We start from the raw sequence: 16,983 nt of genomic DNA on the forward strand, positions 1-16,983 counted from the left end.
TGGTTTTATCTTTGTCTTGTCAGTATAAAAGAACTTTTGTTTTGTATTTTTAAAACATTTCTGGAGCAGAGCTGGTGGGGGCAGAGGGGGTGAGGAGGTAGTGGAGTCAGGGAGATTTTTCAATAGGCAAGATATTTCCGTGAACATAATTAGAATTCAAACAGCATGATGCTGAGTTTTCTCCTCACGCTCATGGTTGAGGAGTAAGTGAAAATTAACAGCATCTTTACCGAGATCGAACATAAAGTGATTCCATCTTAGTACCTTATAAAATCAAGTTAATTTCCAGCCCTGGGATAAACAGCCCCTCAAAGGCCTGTGAATGAATACTCAAATATGATCTTCGGCAATTTTGTTAACTTTAGGTCCTATTTGCTTTTTTGATAAAAACAAGCACAGTATGGGAGGGGTAGTTATCTAGTCTCCAGATGGCCTCTCAGTGCTCTCTGAGTCTGAGGCTCTGGTGCTTCTGTGAAGAGAGCCACAGAGAGCTGCTCTCACACTGGATTTTGGCAGGAGGATGCCTTTCTCCCTGAGCCATCGTGCGTGGCACCAGTATCAGGCAATTTGGTTGGATTGACTTCATCAGGAATCGGACAACAGTGTATTTTCGTTTCTTCACCCCTCCATGGAGAACGGGCAAGCGTCCCAGCTCCTACTGGTTATTACTTATGTGTACAAATCTCCATTCTTTGATTTCCTTCTCTGTAAAGTGAGGCTGGGTGGTTGGCTTGAAGTTACAGGGAGGAAAGATTACGCACAGTCTTCCTGATCGGTCAGCTCTCTACTTGGTTCCTGAAGACAATTAAATTGATTCTGTTATGCAACTGCTTTGTTTCTGTTGGCCTATGCATAAGTCACTTCTGAAAAATGGCAAGTCCTACATTAAGATCAATCAGCCTTATGATTTTCAACCTCAGTGGTTCTACAAGAATGATTTTTAAAAGAAAATACAAGTGGGACCTTCTGGTAGAAATGCAATAAAGTGCTAATTTCCTAATGTATACAACATAGATTGGGGGTGTGGCCAGCCAGTTATTGAATAAGAAGAAACTGTTCCCTACTCTGTAGCAAGTATTTGCTGTGAATTCCATTCATTCATTTCTGTGTATTAATAATAATCTCATAAAAATAGTGGCACTCCTGAGTAAGGTAACCTAGTAGGTTATTATCAGCCACAGTAATTGTGGTAGGTTGAATTATTCTTTAAAATGTTTACATGCTGGACTTGGGACTCAGGGTGGGCAGGACGTAACTCCCTGCCCTTTCATTTTGGGCTCAGATTATGCCTTGCTTTGTCCGGAGGGTTATCATCAGACTCGAAGTGTGACTGCATTATTGGCCTTGGCCTCTTACCTTTCTGCCTTTGCCATACGCCCACAAGGAAGCTGCCTGGGCCCCAGAACGACATACGTGGAGACCCGCGATGAAGTCTAGCCTCGGCCAGCTGACCCCCCGCTGACTTGTATACACATATCTCTTGTTTTAAGTATATATATCTCTGGGTGGTTTGCTATGAAATAATAGCTAATGAATACAATAATATTAATTGGGCACTTACTGGTTAAAGGTGCTACACACACACTTGTCTCATTTAATTCCTACCTTAAGCCTCTGGACTAGATGGCAGCCCAATTTTGAAAGGAGATATAGTTAGTATCAGAGTCAATATTTGAACCCAGCCTTTTATGACTCCAAAGCCAATGCTCTCAAATGCTTTCAGATCTGAGTTATTCAATAAAATTAACAGATGGTTCAGAGCAGGACCCTTTATCTGACCTCCTTACCTAGAGGCAGTGTATGCGCTGCCCTCCTCCCTCATCATCCCGTTTTCTCACTGTGGCTCTGGCCTCTCTGACTTTCCTCCAAACCCTTAAACTTGCTCAGATTTACTCCTCTAAAGCCATTGTGTGCATTTTATTTTCCCTGTTCTTTTAATGGCTGGCCTTTTCCCATTCTTGAGATTCCAGAAGTTCTAACAGACCACCGTAAAGTAGCCTTCTCTTCATTATTTTCTCTCCCATCGCCCTATTTGTTTCCTTCATAGCGTCAGCACAGTTTGTAATTATTTTGCATACTTGCTTTCATTATGTCCCTGTCCCCCAGTGCACCTCCGCTAGGCAAGGGCATGCTTGTCTTGCATACTGTGGTATCTGGTACATCGAGTGCAGTGTCTTGCACATAGAACGTGCTCAATAAATATTTGTAGAACGAATGAATGGAGAGAAGAGGAATAGGACCAGGATATGAAGAGCAGGCTGGTGAGTGGGGAACTACAAACCTGCACTGAACCCTGATGAAGGAAAACCCGAGCAACTAGAGAGAGAGTTAGGATTGCAGTGGGCACAGGACATGAGGGAGGGATGTAGAGATGAGGGAGCAAGTTTCAAAAGCCATCGCTGCCCACTTCATAACTCCACACAGAGCTCTCAGTGAGTTCTTAGGAGACATTATTCCTTGAGACACTTTAAGCTAGAATATGTGCTACTGGAAACACATACTAGCATGTGTATGATGCCCTTCTGATTTGAACTGCGTCTTTTATTTTCTTAGGGTTAGAAAAAGAGGTTAATATTAGAAACAAAAAAGAGAAATCTCACAGTAATCATTGCGAGGGGAGCAAGGACACTACACCAAAAGGGACCTTGGGTGAGCAATCTCCTTGCATCCACAGGAGACCCTGAGAGACTCAAGTGGGACTCGAGAGGGAGGTTCAGACTGGCGGTCACAACACTGATGAATCTCACTGGTGATTTTCTGTGATAAATGGAAATGATAAATATATCACATGGACAAGAAATCCAAACAAGGTCTAGACAAGATGAAGTGTGACTAGGTTCTGAAAGAGTTGGTTTTGTGCTGGAGAAATATAGCAGGCTTAGGCTAGACTTCTAAATCTGATTGTGCAATGGTGTACAAAAGGATGCTCAAGGATTATGTTTTAAATTAAACCTTGCTTCTCTTACCTGGCTATATAAGCCATGGATTATTTATTCGAATATGTTGCAAATTATGATTTATGAGGGAACTAGCTAAGAACAACAGTTTGTTCCTGTTTTTCTCCTCAGGTATTTATTGAATCTGTTCACTTATCTATTTGTCTAACAAATATTATTAAACTCCTCCTACCTTTGGTGCTAAAATATATTATGATGGTCCCAGGAGTGAAGAACTTGAGAAAAAGCATTAGAGAACCCATAGGGGGAGCATCTCTTTCTTGCTTTCCTAAAAAAGGGAGAAGCCAAGAGTATTCCACTTTATTTTCCTCTAGAGTGACTTTACAACTGTGGCAATATGATGCAATATAAGAATGGAGTTGACAGATGAAAAAGAAATAAAGAAGAATGAAAAAAAAGTGTCTTAGGATCTGCTTATAAGTATTTTTTAACATTTTTTATTGATTTATAATCATTTTACAATGTTGTGTCAAATTCCAGTGTAGAGCACAATTTTTCAGTCATACATGAACATGTATATATTCATTGTCACATTTTTTTTCTCTGTGAGCTACCATAAGATCTTATGTATACTTCCCTGTGCTGCTTATAAGTATTTTTAAGCACTGCATATACATAGTCAGTAGGAAATACTCATGGGCCGATTTTTCGCTTTGATTTACTCATTTCATCCTCATAGTAATGAACCTAGGAGGCTGGCACTATTATTATCCCCATTTTACAGTTGAAGAAACTGAGACACAGACATTTAAGGAGACTGTCATCATCACCCAACTAAGAGATGGAAGCTCCAGGACTCCAACCAAGGCAGACTGGCTCGAGAGTACATGTTATACCAAATGGTGAATTAAGCAAACCCTAAGGAACAGTACTTGTGAGAAACTTCCAGCATTCCGAGGTGAACAAGGAACTTGCATTCCTTGATCACTAATACATCCACATTAAGACATATGCAAGTTAGTCCCCAGTACCAGCACCTCACCAGAGCCCGGCTAGTGAGAGCCTTGTCCACTCCTGCCAGATGCTTGGCTGGGCCTCCATCCAGCTCCCCTCTGTGCATCCATCCACCTGAAATCCAGATGAAGATCTTGACAGCAGCCCCCCACCAAATAACAAGATTTTGATGCATCCCTTTTATATAATTCTAATCAGAATATTTCTTAATGACTCAAACTTATATATATGCTGAATCAAAATATCAGATGTTTTGATTGCAAAATTCTAGATAATTGAATTGAAGCTGAACTTCTCTCTCTTCTTCTGCATATTTCCATGTGACCTTCCTTTGCTTGTGCCTTTTTTTGTATATCCTTAGTCTTCTTGTTAGATAACCCGATCACCCAAATACAGATTATACACCAGGGCATCCGTGAGTCCAAAGGAGAGAACCTGGAAGCCAAGTGGGTAATGAGTGAGGAAGAGCATGTGGGGTTCTGATCCGAACAATTCTTAGATGCCTGACCTATAACAGCCCCGATTCCACATGTAATTACAAAGAAGGGGAGTAGACAGTATCTTGAAGCACATAACGAGTGCCTAATCTTTTGGCTGGGCTTAGGGAAGGCTTCTCAGAAGAGGCAACATTTTAGCGCAAGCCAGGAAGATGAACTGGAAGTGGTCAAGAGTAGGATGGGAATGTGAATGGCATCTTGTTTAGGGGCTGTCCTGGGGATGGAGTGAGGTCTCATCACTTGTCATTATACACTCATCTAGATGTTACTATACCATAATCTATATGAAGAGTTGACTGTACAAAGATACAGAAAAAGGGTTTCTACTCTCATCAAGAAACTGTGCACAAGATAAGAGATTTTACAACACTCAAAACAGAAAGGTAGGGGATGTAGGTGACTCTCTGGATTGTCTGTGTTTATTTCTCCTGGATTTGTCAGTTGGTCTCAGTATCACCTGCCTGGATGTTCCGTTCTTTACAAATTATTACAACATCGAGGCATTCGAGTGCCAAGGTTCTATCATGAGTACAGTGAGTTAACGCTGTATCTCTAATGGTGAGATGCCTTGTGCAGAGTGGCCTTAAAACCAGCCATTATCCTTGGATGCTCTGCATTTGGCCACAACAGAATCCTGAGGAGAGGCTGTTGGTGGAGGACCGTAATTTCAACTCTGCTATAAGTAAAAACACCACAAGGAGTAGGATTGTCCCATCGATTGGATCAATAGTTTTCTCAACACAGACAGAGAGAAAAAAATCTTGCTATTACTTAAAATCTGAAAACACATATTTTGTTTTTGATACCAATCCTAAATACTGGTAGCAGAAGCTCGATCTGTTTCTGTAAGAAGCTAATAAGAAAGCTAGAAAAAAAGTCATCTGTCTCTGAATTCCTTGTAATGGGCCTGCAAAACTCTCTCTTGCCCTGAAGAAAGCTTTAACTGGGCCCCAGGGCAGCACTGGTTATGAGGAGGAAAATGACATTTCCCCCGTATGTCAGCAGTAAAAGGAAGGACAAGAATCAGGGGCTGAGACACAGACTGCCACTCACTGGCTCTCCTTTTTTGTTGTTCTGATGATGGTAAGGTTGGAGTCAGGACAGAATGGAGATGTGGGGAGAGGAAGGGCATTTTTCAAAATTTACAAGTTTCTAGTTAAAATGAAATGGCCTTTTGGCACTCTCTGAAGTGGGCCATTGTAAGAGAAAAGAATCATTTGTTTTCCTTTCACTTTTGCCATTGTAAATGAATATCCCTTTAGGAAAATTGTATATGGAGACTCGCAGAATTCATTGCTCCATTTATTCAATGTGACAGGAATGAAAATGAGTCTACAGAAAACAAGGCAGTATGAGTTGGATTATATTTTTTATTGCTCATAACCTAATTTTTTTCCGATGACAGTATGGTGGTGTCTGTTATCAAGTATTTACTAAGTCCTCATTGTGTTTTGTGCTTGAAGTAACTGGATGGGGATGGAAAGGAAGAATATTGGAATAAAGATGAGGAGCTAATACGACTCATATGGTATCAACCCATCAGTGTTTTCACTCTAACCGGAGAGCACATGTCAATGTCTTTTTTCAAGATCTGGCCTTTACCATCAAGAAGACTTTTAATCTAAAAAAATGGGCCAGAAAGACTAAAAAGAAACATGCTAGAGGAATATAAAAATAAGATGTATATATGTGGTTGTTTCCAGACAATACATAGAAACTTACCATGTCTGAATAATGACAGAGCTCTGGACCTCCCAACACTGGTTAGGGAACTCATCTTTTGATTCTTCAGATACATTGGGCAGGGCCTTCACTTACAAATGAACATGCATGAACAACCACCCAGGAACACCAATTAATAAATAACAATGAACAATTACTGATTTTAAAGTTAATAATCTGGCAAAGTAATTTATAGTGGATAATAAAATTACAGGCAATGTTAAGTTCTGGCCAGCCATTAAATGGTTACATGTTTATAACCAATTTGGAAAAGGCGGGCGCAGAGCCATCAAGTATAGCTATGGAAAACCATTCCCTACAGATCCTTTTTCCCATCACCGTAACTACAGATTCTGGTTTTCAGAGAGCAGATTCAGTGTATGCCCACTGTCCCAACATTAATATTAATAGGTCTCCTTTAAATCTCAAAAGTGTACCAAATAAAATTTGTGTCTGATAATGGGTCATCATGACCATCAATTTGAGGAAGCTAAATAATTTTGCATTCCAGCAGAGTTATATTATTAAGCAACCATATAGACTCGGCAATGATGATGGTAATAATAATGTTAATAATATTATCAGCAGTAACTTGAGCTGTAATATTTATTTTGTGATTACTCTGTTCTGGGTAATACACTGAGCACTTTTAGCTCACTTAATTTACAGCAACCTTACAAATACTCTTATTGCCATTATATAGATTTTTTAAAACAGAAATGGAAGCGCAGAGTAATAAGTAACTTGCCCGAGGTCACACAATATTATGTGCTGAACGCAATGCTCAACAGAAACATTTTGATTCCAGAACCTACTTTCATAATGATTGCTGTTATCGAGAAGCTTACTAATACAATAATTAGGTTAGAAAGTATTATGTAAGCATATGAAATAGATAACATGGGGTAATTAATGAGACAAAATGAACAGTATTGCCTATTTCCCAATGGTTTTTCCATCTGTGGAACTCAGAGTTCTTGCAAGAAGTTTTTTTTAAAGTTGTATAAAATATAATGCATGGTCTATAAACTAAATAATATGCTTATATATCTCTTCTGTGTGTTTGTGGTTAATAAGTTATGCCTTAAATTAAAATCAGTACAAAATTCAAAGTAGTTCCTTCCCTCAATCCAAAGATACTTTTCTTAAAACCCCACTTTACTTTCAAGTTTATGTGTGGTCAGGAACAAGGAGGGTACCAGAAATCCAATAAAAAGCTGGATAAGTGACCTTGCTGAACAGCCGCAGTGCCCAGCTGAGGCTGGCAAGAGCTGGGCAAATGTAGATATTATTCTGTATCAAGGTCTCACCTTGTCCAGGTGCTATATGATTTTACAACAGCACCAGGGTTGGAGAGCCACAATATCCAGAGTGGTGCATGCAGGATAGCGGTGAGAACAGCACTGGGGGATTCAGCCATGGGGTAGTGTGTCATCCAAATTGAGCCAGTGGAATCCATAAAGAGGAAAAGATGGAAAGATGAGAGGATTGAAAGGCAAACTCACAGAGTACTAATCTTAAGAAAAACTAGGTTAAAGCGTTAATGGCAACTCAAGTGGGGAAGCATCAAATTCAGGACACTGGGTGCTATGAAGTGAATGTTCATTTCCCCCCCTCATTCACATGTTGAAGCCCTAACCTATAATGTGATGGTATCTGGAGGTGGGGCATTTGGGAGGTAACTAGGTCATGTGGGTAGAGCCCTCATGAATGGAATTAGTGCCTTTATAAGAAGAGACATGACACAGCTGATCCTTCTCTCCACCATGTGAGGATGCAACAAGAAGGTGGCCATCTGCCAACTAGGAAAGGGGCCCTCACTAGAATCTCACCATGCTGGCACTCTGATCTCAGACTCCCCAGGCTCCAGAACTATAAGGAATAAATGCCTGTTGCTTAAGTCACCCATTCTACAATATTCTGTTATCCCAGCCCCTGACTTAAATCCAGTGTTTCGCTAGAGTGGCAAATGGCTGATGTGGCATGGAGATGAACAACTTCATCCATACAGAAGAAGGAAGGAGGGAATGAATGCCTCATAGATGTATTGGGGGATTAAGTGAGGTTTTGGACATAAGGGTTTAGAACAGTGTCAGCACATAGTAAATGCTTATTGAATGATTGTTCGACAAATGCTACTGAGGAATATGACGCATGTTGATATTGGGGTCTGAGATTCCCTTGGAATTTGGAGATGCCAGGATAAGTTTGGAAAGATAAAGAGGAAGAACACAAATGAGTTGTTGAAGACATGGGGAGGATAAAAGTGAGTCTAGCAGAACGAGCAGGAGGTAGTAGATGGTGGTGGCAGTAGTGACTGGGAAAGGAGAGTTTAAATAAGTGTTGCTTGAAAAGGAGAGTAACGCTCTCCAAAGCACCCACAAAATCCTTGGGAGATTTGCATCCTTCTTTTCCATTATTGCTTTAATTCACTTTCCGAGAACTGCTTTAGTTAACACATTCATCCCTTTAAAGCCAAATGTTATGCATGTTGAATTATATATACTAAAAAGGTAAACAGTTGCAACATTTATAATAGGTTCAGAGAATAAACAAAGGATTTTTTTTTGTGCATTTATATTCCTCATTGTTTTCTGGGTGTTTAGTGATCATTCTCCACTCTGTTTGCTATGGGATGTGGTGAACGTTGTTAATTATTGTCGTCAGAATGATGAAAGAGTTTCATATCACAGGTGGTGACAGCAAACAAATCTGTGGCTTCAGAAAAGGAAGTTCCAGTCTGAAGACAAATGAATGTTTACAAAAGCACAATGGATACTGCAAGGGTACTACTGTCAGATTTATAGGGAGAACAGTACATGGCGTGTTCTGCAGGTCAGGTTTAGGACATTTGATATAAGAAATGTTTTCTATTCTGATTTCATCCAGAACATTAATTGTTCTCCTCTTGCGTTGTGTCTGGTGCAACGGCACAACCTTCTTCCCTTAATTAGGTTTCAGAGGATTCAGAAAGGGCCCACTCTTGGTCTGAATTGTTTCCCTTGGTGACATTATTGGGTTTTCCTTCAACAGCCTGGAGGCAAAATCCATCAACCAATCAGCAAGTTTATACAGCACCCCTACTATGCAGCCGGCTTTATGTTAGGTGCTCTCTAAAAGCCTACAATTGAATTGGAGGGGCAAAATCTATGCGTAGGAAATAATAAGGGAACGACAAAGGCCAGACTGGGTGGAACTGACTCTCAGTGCTATAGAAACTCAGGGAAAGGAGAGATCAGTGTGGGCTAAGCAGCCAAAGGTTTTCAAATTATTATGATCAATTACTGTCATTACAGCAACAACGGCTAGCTGTATTTATTGAGCATTAAGTGCTCACCATATGCCAGGTACTGTGCGGAGCACTTTGTGTGCCTTCTCTGATTTAATCCTCATAACAGCCCTTTTTATTATTCTGACTTAAAAAAAGAAAACCCATACTCTCATTTTTCCCATTTTATAAATGAGGATACTGAGTCTTAAAGCGGTTATGTAAATTCAACCATGGTCACAGAGTTAGCCATGCCACAACTGACACTTGAATGCAAATTTGTTTGACCCCAAACCAGTAAGCATATTACTACCACATATACTGCTATTGCTTTGTAGCAGGATGAAGTCCATAAAGCCAGTCTTTAACAGTATGTGTAGATGCCAAATGGCAGGGGAGAGCAAGGGAGGGCATTTCAACAGAAAGAATAACACCCACCCACCCACCCACCTAGAGACAAGAAGGAGCATGACATTTGTAAGGAACAGTGGAAAAGAGCATTCCTGGAGCAGAAAGTTAGCGTCATGAAGGACTGTAAAGGCTGAGAGGATCTGCTTTGCATAGCGCTGTGCTGGGAATGCGCAGAGACGAGGTGTGGAGGTTCAAGTTGGGTCAGACCAGTGACAGGCAGTACTACTCAAGAAATTAGGATAATATTAGATAGTAAAGGCTTTGTATCAAATTTGATGACCAAGAAGCTCAGGTACACAAGAATCAGAGTAACGAGACAAGAACAAGTGTAGGTCATGCATTCAAAACATTACACGAGGCACCATGGAAATTAAGGAGATGATAAAGGCCGGCTTTCTTCCCTCCAGCAGTTTACAGTGTAGACAGGAGTGACCTGAGCTGGAGTTGTTAAGGTATACAAGACTCGGGAGAAGGTGGAGCGAGAGAAGCTCCCTGAAGGAAGACTGTCACATTCTGAGTGGACTGAAGCCCCAGTCAGAGGGATCATTTATTCACTTACTGATTTAATAACTGTTTTTTAGCGTATACCTCATGCTAGGTGTTGGGGAGAATAGTGAGTCCTCAGTAAACTTAGCTATGGATTAAGGGAGAGACATTAATAAGATGACCTCATGGACAAGTGTAAAATCACGACTGGGAATGCAGTGAATTGAGGAAATGAATCAAGATTGAGGGTCCTCTTGGCAACAAGCCCCATCCTCAGCGGCTTTCCAAAGTCACCTCATTGACGTAGCAAAAGACATTTGTCACTGTCCTCACTTAGAAAATCCCAAGGGTTTTAGGAGCTCAGTGCCAGAAACTGAGAGGGAGACCAAATACTTACTTCTTATCATAAATCACAGTATCAGAGGACCTTTTGCTCACCGCTGCAACAAACCAGAGTAACTCTGTGCACCCTTGGCACCCTTCAGCTCTGCACTGCGGGATGTGCAACTGTGAATATGCGCTATGGGGAAGAGAAAGAAAAGAAGAATTCCATGGGGCAAAGCCAGCAGGAAGTGAGACTTGGCTCCAGAGTCCGGGAAAGCGAGCAGGCAGTGAGGCAGAAGAGGCCTCTTTCTCTCATGGGCAAGTGAGGGGAACGTGCAAAAGTGAGGAGTGAGAACAAAGACCAGAGTAGGGGTGGGGGGTAATAAATAAATAGAAATTTAGAAAAAAAGAGGCAGCAAAAATTACTCTCTTGAGAACTTTCGAGATAAAGGGTTGAGAGCAAGTGAGTGTTTAATCTAAAGGTTAGCTGAAGGTTTGGGGGACATGGGATCAATTAAACATGTATGTAGCTAGACAGAGATTGAAAATGCCAGAAAGAGGGACTCTCCCTTGGAACCAAGACTAGTGGTGCAGGTGTTTGCTCTAGAAAGGAGAACGTTGGTGTCTCCCACTAACATTAAAGGGGAGGAATGTAGAGGTAAAGATACAGAGACATTTTTGAAGTGAAAATGCAGGAATCTTTGTCTACTCCATATAACTTTCATATTGATTTCCTGAAACTGCTTTATAGATCAGTGCTTTGCTGTATATCGTCCTACTAAGAACAATAAACAACTCATCTTCAAAGAGATTATACAATGAAATACAAACAAAACGCCAACAATGGGCTTTTTTTCTCCTGTTGAGATACTGTTCCATCAGATATCCCTTCTTGCCTCTAAAATATTCTCCTTCTTCGCATCCTTTCTTTCCACATATAAAGTCCGTTCTATCCAAATAAAAGCATAACCTAAAGCCTTGTGCTCCCTTCCTTCCTACTTTTCAGAGATACCCATCTTCGCTGGCTCCATTGGCTCTTTTCCACTCACCCTTCAACCTTCTGTGGTCTGATTCCATCCCCACGTCCCCAGGAAAGTGATCTCACATGAGGCCTGTCATGACCTCCATCCAAGGGCACATTCAAGGACTAATCCTTTTGTAGCTCACTCTATCCTTGACCCCATTCTCTCTCTCTGGTTCTTCTCTGGCCTCTCTGATGGCTCCATCCCAGTCTCTTGGACATGTTCTTATTCCATATGCCTTACAAAAGTCAGTCTTCCCTGGGGTCCTGTTGTAGGCCGTAATCTAAAACATTCTGCATATATTACGAACATAATCCATAACCCAAAAGAAGCAAGCTTGAGGAAGAGACTAAAATGGTCAGGAAATAAATGCTGATGAAGATGAAGAGAGGAGAGTGTTGGAATGATGAAGAGAATTAAATTTAATTCTTTCAATTAAATAAGGTAGATTTAAACTGAATGGAAACTAAAAATAGAACTCAGAGAGACCCAGGAAAGCAGGATAAGTCTCAGGGTCACTGTGTGGCTGGACTGGGGGCTGTGGACAGGGTTGTAGAATCTCAGGTCTGCTCAGGCTGAGTCAGAAGACCTGATCAGGTTCCTTGGTCCACACCAGACTATTGCCATAGTGGTCAGCTTTTTTGGATGGTGGACTTTTTTTTAATGTATATTTTTATTGAAGTATAGTCAGTTTACGATGCTGTGTCAATTTCTGGTGTGCAGCATAATGCCTCAGTCATACATGAACATACATATATTCATTTTCATATTCTTCTTCACCATAAGTTACTACAAGACACTGAATATAGTTCCCCATGCTATACAGTACGAATTTGTTGTTTATTGGATTTTGTGAGAATCCTCCCATATTTTGAGACACTCTGCCGTAATTCAGCAGGTGTTCTGTGTGATTCAATAGGTTTATAGATGTAATTTTTGGTGTATTTGTGGGAGAGGGTGAGCTGTGAGCCTGTGCACTCCACCATCTTGGCCTCTGGATAATGGACTCTTGGAGAATCTGATGAAGGTTATATTCTGTCTTTCTATGCAAAAGCATACTTGCACATAAATATGAATTCAAGAAGTTCACAAATTCCTACACTAAATAAGGGAAAACTCTTAAGTTTTGCAGACAAGTAGAACACCCCACCCATCAACCTATTTGTTTGTACTTTGACCAGAAGTCCTCACTAAGTAAATCAGTGTAGTTCTTGTCAGTCAAGTTTTGGAAAAGCTGAATTTTACTCTCCCCCCTCCCCAGTACTACCCTGTTCAGCTGCTCTACACTTACTGCTAAAAAGAAAACACAGTGGTTGTTCTCCTAGCATATATTTGCCTTTTTTTGTGTGAAACATGTACATGGGAAAGCTTCAATTCACAATAGTTCAACTTAATTTCTCTCTTGTAATCAAATACTTTTGGAAAGCTCTCCATATGACTGAAATACTGTTGTATTTTCCAAGAGGAAAAGAAGCATCTTGAATTTTGTCAATAATAGGTTACTATAGATTTTTCTCACTCAAAAGAGAATGACTTGGTGTGATACTGAGAAGTCATTGTCTTTATTAAATCCCTCCCTTTCCAGCCACATCTGACACAGCAGTGGGCTGGTGTTGATCTGAACTTCTCTCCCTATGATACAGTCATCTCGCCCATTCATTTAAAGACATTGTTTGAGTATTCACTGAAATACTTCAGTCTTATGCTAGATCCAGAGACTAGGACAATGAATAAGACAAAGACTTAGTTCAAAGTCTACTTTCAAAAGCTTGAGGCTCCAGGCAGAGATAGATATGTCAACAGATGTTAAAGATATAGTATAATAATCGGTAGTTCTCAACCCTGACTTCATAATAGGATCATCAGGGAGAAGTGATGATGCTGGTCTCTGACCAAGAGATATTGGTTTCATTGTTGTAAAATAACGCCTGGACATCAGTATTTTTTTAACAACACCCAGTAGCATCTATAACAAGGAAAATATAAGATACCATGGAAGCATTTAGGACCTAGAATGGATGTCTGAATTGATTCACTCAGTGAAGAAGGAATATTTAATTGAAGCAGGGAGAAGGCGCACCCAACCAGGTACATCAGTTTATGTAAAAACATGAAAGTGGAAGGACACATGTTGGGTTTATTTATTCCTTCACTCAACAAATACTTATTGAGTTCCTTCAATATTGCAGGCACTGTCCAAAGCCCCAGGAGCTAGGTCTCAGTAACATAACAAATAACCCCTGCTCCTATAAAAATTCTAGTATGATGGTAAATACTGACATCACACCATTAATTGTAGCAATGATTGTTAAATAACAATTCTGAGAAATGCTATAAAGCAGAATCACGAGAACTATGAGGGTCTAGCTGGAATAGACCCAGCTCCTTCTGGGGAAGCCAGGAAGGTTTACCTGAAGAACTATATTTAGGCCAGAATTTGAAGGGTGGGCAAGAAGTAGTCAGCAGAAGCAGGAATGCAATCCAGAGAATTGCTGGCAGAATGGCTGTGAAAAGCCCTGACATGGATGTGTGGTCAGTGGATGGTCCAAGCACAGTGAGTAACAGGAGGGTGATGGGGGGAGCGAGTAAGAACGTTCCCTCAGTGTGGTCAAATTACCCAGGACCTTGTGGACCATGCTGGGTTCTGAGTGCATCACATCCCTTCTGTTTCTGTACTACATCAGCAACACAACAGTTTGTGCATCTCCTGGATGTTATCAAAATGTCTGCACAAAGAACCTCAGTGTCCTCAAGACAGTCCTGCCTCTTAGTTAATGTTCAGAGATGCTAATTGACTTGCCCAAGTTTGCATAGCTTAAAATCAATCTAAAGAACCAAGGCTGGAACCTAAGGCTGGTGACTGCAAACCTGAGCCCCTTTTTGTCACATCACAGAAAATATTTTATTTATTAGATGATATATTGTATGCAGCCAAGTAAAGAGTGTTCCGATAAGGCTAGAACACTTGTCTAAGTTTTATGACAGTACAAAGATGTCAGAAGCACTTTGTGGTTTGTTGTTTGTTTTTGTAAGAATGATCGAATCAAAAGATGAAGGGCAGAATTTTCAGGCCATGTAGCAGTAGCTAGGGAGAACTGTCTAGATGAAAGGAAGCTGTGAAGATAGATCTTTGTTCAGAGCCTGAGAGACCTTATTTACTCAGTAACTGCTTCCAAGAGGAAATGAACACCTACACTTCCTAGGACAAAATGCAAAGACAAGAGCAGCTTCTCACTGCTGAAATTCCATTGATGAAAAGGAAAGAGCTTTGGTTTGCCAAACAAAGGTTCCAAGGAACCCGTGGGAGCTCTGAAAGAGTAGCCAACATATAGGAAGGTCTTTGCACTGCTCTAGGACCTGTGTATCTGGCCAGGAGAAAAGCTGTGCTGCCGAAGTTATCTCCACGTGGCCCACCCAGGAGCATGTTCACTGGCTGCCATTTTGCTGGTGTGGCCAGATCAGAGCCACCACCTCCCTAAAGTGACACCCCCAAGGGATTTAGAGTGCCTGCCTGAGTGGAAAAGATTCATGGTAGATATGGGACAAATCCAAATTCATCCTTCTTGTCACTTTTCCTCATAGTCCAGACTGGATAGATTCTAGAAGCTTTCACCAAAAAGTGATTCTTCGAGAAATGTTCTCTATAGATATTAACTTGGGACCCATACTATGTATTTAAATAAGTAAACTACTAACTACATAGAAATAAATGCCAGAAAAAGTAACATCTGATGACTTGTTGAAGATGTATCTTTCGTATTTCTCTTCATCTGTATTCCTAAGTTAGCAATAATATAATGCATACATAGTCCAGAGAATGAAAGCCAAATTGTGAACATCTCAATTCCTTGGCACAATCAAGGGTTTTATAAATTCATGATTATTTCACTTGGTCAGTAGTGTTAGAGAACCAAATATCCAAAAAGCGAATTTCTGGATCACTAAAAGCAAAAACTTTAAATGTCAAAATACATATTCTCCTATTTTCACATTTACCGTCCTTCAGTATATTTCCCTTTCTTTTTTCACTGTCCCTGCAAGGCAGGCTCCCCATGGCCCTTTGTTTCTCAGATTCCTTATCTAATCTGTCTTCTGGTTTAATACAGTCCATCTCCTAAAAGTTCATGTATTTAGTTTCGATGCCTCTTTTACCTTCCCGCTATTGGCATCAGAGTGTATGTATCACCTGAACTATTGCAAAATGTTTTGAACTCTTCTCAGGGTTGCCTGGTTCCTACTCTCTGACTCAGCACTAACCCTATGGCCAGGTGAGGTGCTGTCTGCCAGGACAACCCAGCACCTGAGAGCCAGGCTTGCTATGCTTGGTGAACTTCCGACATGGGATCCACCTTCTGAAGGTAGAAGTCAGAAATAACCTTTCTGGCTGCTTGTTAGCAAGGGCACAGGCACAATCCCTGGGCTCTATGAATTAGGCTCATCCATGAAATACTAGGATTCCGAAGTGGGTAAATGGAGGAAGAGACTCACTGTGGATTCCATTTCACTGGCAAGTGTTGTGGCAAGAAGTCTGGTTCCACCAACAGAGTCACTGCGGCATCCAGTGGCAGCAGCGTCTCAGATGGCCATCTCCCGGGGAGCCAGTTCTGAGCGTGGTGCTGGGCGTCATTCTTCAAAGCAGCCTTGAGCCTAGTTCTGCAGCTCTCCCAGGGGTCCCGTGCATCATCCGGTGTCCTGTCAGTAAAGCCAGCTGCTTTTTCTTGCCTCTAATAACTGCAGAATAATTTTTCTCAAAGGTACACCTGATCATTTCTCTCCCCTACTTAAAGTTCTTCAGGGCTCCCTACAGCCTGCAGAATAAAGTCCAGATACTTCAATCTGGCATTCAAGGTCCACCGCCATTTAGGTTCCAACCACTTCTCCATCCTCTTGCCCTTCCATTCTTCCTGCACAGACTCTGAGATCCAGGCACCCGAGACAACATGCAGGACCCTCTACATGCCATCGCTTTTAGTGCTGTACCCTTTGCTTGGAATGCCCCCTAACCACCTCTGTCTGGCAAACACACTCCTCCTCCAGGTAACTCTCCCCAACCTTTGTTCTCCACAACTTTCCCTTGGCGGGGTTATGTGTTTCCTCTCTGTCTTCCCAGTGTGTCCTTCATGTCTCTATTTTAATACTTATCACACTGCAGAAATTACTAGGGTGGACATTGGCCTCACTTATCCAGACTGTATATTTCTCAAAGATAAGATAATACGCTATTCTACAGAATGCGGTAATCCCATCATAAAGGACAGTCAAATGTGCTTACACATATTCAAGAAATCAAAATAAAAATACTGCATTCTGTGAATTCTTATTTTGTAGTCAGCCTTATTCCT

The sequence above is a fragment of the Vicugna pacos genome, chromosome 7 (assembly GCF_048564905.1).
Source record: "Vicugna pacos chromosome 7, VicPac4, whole genome shotgun sequence".
NCBI lineage: Eukaryota > Metazoa > Chordata > Mammalia > Artiodactyla > Camelidae > Vicugna > Vicugna pacos.